The following is a 5,308-nucleotide window of genomic DNA, read 5'->3' as shown; positions in this document are numbered from 1 at the left end:
CACACGGAACTCTACTCAGTGCTCTGTAGTAACCAAAATGAGAAGGAAATCCAAAATTGAGGGGATATATGTATACGTATAGCTGATTCACTTGGCTGTACAGTATAAACTAACACAATATTGTAAAGCAACTATATTCTAATAAAAAAATAAGATTGATGTAAGCGATTGGACATGATTTAAATATATGTCAAATGTCTATAGTAGTGTTATTTATACCTGTCTGCTCATCACAAACTTAGTGGCCTAAATTACAACAGCAATCACTTATTCTGTTCACAAATATGCAATTCTGGCAAGACCCATTGGGACTGCTTATCTCTGCTCCACGTGATATCAACTGGGCCAGCTCAAAGTCACAGCCAGGGTATGGAATCTGAAGGCTTGTTAACTAACATGTCTGGCAGCTGATGCTGGCTGTTGTTGGGACCGCAGCTGGGCCTGTCAGCTGGAATGCTTATATGTGGCCTCTTCCTGTGGCTGCTTGGCTTTCTTACAGCGTGGCAGCTATGTTCCAAAAGTGAGCATTTCAAGATAAGAGTCCCAAGAGGACAAGGCAGGAAGGTGGCCGACTTTTATGACTCATCTCAGAAGTCACAGAACATCACTTCCACTGTACTCTATTTGTTGAAGCAGTCAAAAGCCGCCACATATAAGGGGAGAGAACAGAGACTACACCTCTCAGTGGAGGCAGTGTCCATCATATTGTAAGAACAGCAGGTGGAATGAGATTGTTGCAGTCATTTAAGGAAAATAAAATCTGCCATAACATGTTTTCCTTTTATCAAAAAAATCCTTCCAAAGGTCTCATTTTTAGATAATTTTTTTTGGAATGAAACCAGAAGAGGTCAAAAACCACATAAATTAATTACAGTCCTCTTCAGTTACTGACCGTGTACAGGTATTACAGGGATATGAGCTAGCCAATATTAACACCCGGCAGCAAACTGGTACACAGCCATAGCTGAAGTCAGGTGATTAGGACCACCAGCCTACATATTTATGTGCTAGCTAATTTTTATCCAAAACTTTCTGGAGCTACACTAAAAGCAAATAATAGAAAATGGAATAAAAAAAATGGGCAACCTCTGGCTCTTAGATAGTGCTTAGTAATTTTTCCTTACATTTTTCTCCCATAATGAATAGTATAAGAAGGCATTCTCCCAGCTTAAAAACACTTTGCGTTCCCAAAGTTTTAAAGTTAGTTGTGTAGTGCTCAGGATCCATTTCCCTATAGAAATAATAAACAGGATGATAGGGTTCCCAGGCAGAGTGGGGCAAAAAGAAGGAAAGGCTCAGGATCCATTTCCCTATAGAAATAATAAACAGGGGCTTCCCTGGTGGCGCAGTGGTTGAGAGTCCGCCTGCCGATGCAGGGGACGCAGGTTCGTGCCCCGGTCTGGGAGGATCCCACATGCCATGGAGCGGCTGGGCCTGTGAGCCATGGCCGCTGAGCCTGCACGTCCGGAGCCTGTGCTTCACAACGGGAGAGGCCGCAACAGTGAGAGGCCCGCATACCGCAAAAAAAAAAAAAAAAGAAAGAAATAATAAACAGGATGATAGGGTTCCCAGGCAGAGTGGGGCAAAAAGAAGGAAAGGCTCTGGGGATTAAGGAGGTCCTACTCAGTCTGTAGGTCTACCTAGCTCTCCAAAGGTCTACTTTCTTCACAGTGTTTAAAAGAATTACTCTTCTCCTTGTGCCAGCAGTCCACTCTTTTAACTAATGTTAATGCCCTGTGCTGGGAAGGCAGGAAAACAGAAATGTGGAATAGAACAGATTCTCAAAGCTTTCTCCAATCACCCGTTCCTTAATCATATACCTCCTGGGATTTGCTTAGGGATTTTACCTCTTATAACCATGGGAAAATAGGTATGATGGTTAATTTAATGTGTCAACTTGATAGGGCCACGGTTGCCCAGATATTTGGCCAAACATTATTCTGGGTGTATCTATGAGGATATTTCTGGATGAGATTAACATTTGAATCTGTAGACTGAGTAAAAGGATTGCCTTCCTTATTGTGGGTGAGCCTCATCTAATCAGTTGAAGATCTGGCTAGAACATAAAAGCTGAGTAAGAGAGGATTTCCTCTGCCTGACAACCTTCGAGCTGGTATATAAGCTTTTCCCTGCCTTCAGACTTGAAACATTGGCTCTTCTGAGTGTTAAGCCTGGTGGCCTTCAGACTGGAAGGACACCATCAGCTCTCTTGGTTCTCAGGCCTTTAGACGGGACTAGAACAACACCATCTACAATCCTGGGTCTCCAGCTTGCCAACTGCCGATCTTGGGACTTAGCCTCCAAAACTGCATGATGATAAATCTCTGTGGTAATTTTTAAAAGCCTATTTCCAGGCTTCCCTAGTGGCACAGTGGTTAAGAATCCGCCTGCCAATGCAGGGGACACGGGGTCAAGCCCTGGTCCGGGAAGATCCCACATGCCGCGGAGCAATTAAGCCTGTGCGCCACAACTACTGAGCCCACGCGCCACAGCCCGCGAGCCACAACTACTGAGCCCACGCGCCACATCTACTGAAGCCTGCGCACTCTAGAGCCCGTGCTCTGCAACAAGAGAAGCCACCGCAGTGAGAAGCCCGTGCACCGCAACAAAGAGTAGCCCCTGCTTGTGGCAACTAGAGAAAGCCCGCGCACAGCAACGAAGACCCAACACAGCCAAAACTAATAAATAAATAAACAAAAATTAAAAAAAGAAAGCCTATTTCCTTCTCTGTTTTTTCTCTTACACTCCCATGGTGTGGTGATAGGCAAAATTTACGTGTAGGTGCTAATAACATCTTTCCATACCTATAGAATGAAATAGGATCCATTTATGTTCCAAAGAATTCCTGGATTCCAACTTTCTTGGGCATTTATTGAAGAGCAGGAAGGGAGCTGAGTAGGGGACAGAAGAGATGGAATAGGACTTGGGATAATTGCAAAGCCCAAGGGGAAGGTGGGGGGAAGTAAGGAGGAGCCTATGGGTTTATTTCCCCTTCCTTCTTCCTTTTCGTCATTGAAGGTCTCTTCCTCCTGCCTCCTGTCCCCAACACTACACTCTCACATGTCCCTGCATGGCCTCTCACTAAAGATGGAGAGAAGAGAAAAGCTGGAAGTGTTTTGAGTCGGTAAGCCCAAGCAGCAGTGTGCTGAGGAAAGAGGGATCCTTATGGCCCCAGGCTACCCATCTGGAATAAGTAGTTCTATTTCCAAATGGCTAATTCTATACCTATACAAAAGACACAGACAATGCAGTTATTATGTAAACATTACTAGTGTTCAATGGTATCTCATTCTCCTCTTTTTCCGGGCACACAGAAGACTATTTTTCTTGGCTGTCCTTGCAAATGGGCAGGGCTATGTGACTATAATGACTAATGATATGTGAGCAGAAGTGACGAGTCATTTCTGAGCTGTGGCAGTGAAAAGCTTGTTGTGATTTTCAAGTCTCTCTGCTGCCCTGCCATTGTGATTGTGTAAGGGGACTTGTGTTGAAGAGCTGAAATATTGAAGCAGCCTATGTTTCTGAGCTACCATATTGTGGGGGGGGGGGTGTTTGTGGATGCCTTAGAGACCACCCAGACATAACAACAAATTTTATATAAGCAAGGAATAAACCTAAACAACCAAGATTTTTGGAGCTGCTCATTATCACAGTATAACCCAGCCTATCCTGGCAGATAAGAGTCATGAAAACTGGGGCCTGCATATTTAAGACAGCATAGACTTTATTTCCTGGGAATGGAAGATATTGAGTTAGGGCTTAAAAAAAAATCTCTGTGTATATTGGTGGCAATAAGGATATCCTAGGTCCTTGTAAAATGAAAGTGGTAGCTGATAATAAAGTCTCTGGGCATCTTTGAATTGAACTACTGGAATATTTCATGTCCAAAAACATACTGGTCTCCAATAAATTTATGTCACTTACATAAATTTTTTGGGGGAGCACTTAAGCTTAGTATACTCAGATTGTCTCTTTACACAGGCAAACCTACCAAATCCCTCAAGATAAAGAGTCTAGTATCCGGGGCACAGGGAAGGTGGGCAGTATGATGTTGGTGTCAGTTTGACCTGGGTTTGAATGCCTGCTCCCCTATTTCCACTTGTGACACTGGGCAGTTACATGACCTCTCTAAGCTCAGTTTCCTCCTCTACCAAATAGTGATAAAAACGCCTATATTGCAAGGCTGTTTAGAGGACAATAAAATACCAAATTAATGAAAATCTCTAACAGTACCTGGCACATCATCGGAAATCAATGAAACGTAACTATATAAGATTGATTCCAGTTTATTGATGCTTAAAGACAACAAATATCAAAAGCGAAAAAAAGCATCATCTTTCAACATTTTAAAGAATTCTCTCTTTGTAGATATAAATAAAGCACTGCCTAACAAGTCCTGTATTTCAAAAAATGGAAGAACCACTTACTTTGCAATTAACAAAGGACAAAATGGCTTTTGGTTAAAGATTTAGAAGTCTACAATTTAGCCTTTACACTATTGGGCTAAATACGTTTACTTTATGGTTCTTAGTTTGGGGTATGTTAAATTACCATCAAAGAAATTATCTGTTGGGCTCCCCTGGTGGCGCAGTGGTTGAGAGTCCACCTGCTGATGCAGGGGACACGGGTTCGTGCCCCGGTCCGGGAAGATCCCACATGTTGCAGAGCGGCTGGGCCTGTGAGCCGTGGCCGCTGAGCCTGCACGTCCGGAGCCTGTGCTCCGCAACAGGAGAGGCCACAACAGTGAGAAGCCCACGTACCGCAAAAAGACAAAAAACAAAACAAAAAAAACAAAAACAAAAAAAGAAATTATCTGTTTAAAAAAGTTAATACTAATAATTTACTAATTATAGTAAGTAATGTAATTAGTATAATAATTTACTAATTATATTTACTAATAATTTGCATATTCCAAATTATCTCAATATGTGGACTGGGAAATGGTTTTCTACTGATATGAATCTATAACTCCTAATGCAGTTTCCCAATTTGTAATAGTCCTTGCACCTATAGATTGCTATTAAATTCATCAAAAATATCTGGAAGGTGAGAGATTGAATACCCCTTCCCCCAGAAAGCCTCAGTAATTTCATATACACAGACACATAGACACATACACACACACATCTACACATAGTGATTATAAAGCAACCTGACTAATTTTTTAATAGCAAGTATGCCAAAACTAAAATATCCATGAATATTATCATCTTTAAAGGAGTCACCTTGGGAAGCTGTTTAACTGTTGAAGAAAATCTTAACACTTATTTGGGACTCTCTTTTATAACTAACTTCAGAAGTTGGAATA

Source organism: Neophocaena asiaeorientalis, unplaced genomic scaffold (assembly GCF_003031525.2).
Source record: "Neophocaena asiaeorientalis asiaeorientalis breed wild unplaced genomic scaffold, Neophocaena_asiaeorientalis_V1.1 scaffold119, whole genome shotgun sequence".
NCBI classification, from domain to species: domain Eukaryota; kingdom Metazoa; phylum Chordata; class Mammalia; order Artiodactyla; family Phocoenidae; genus Neophocaena; species Neophocaena asiaeorientalis.
Note: the sequence above shows the minus strand (reverse complement) of the source record.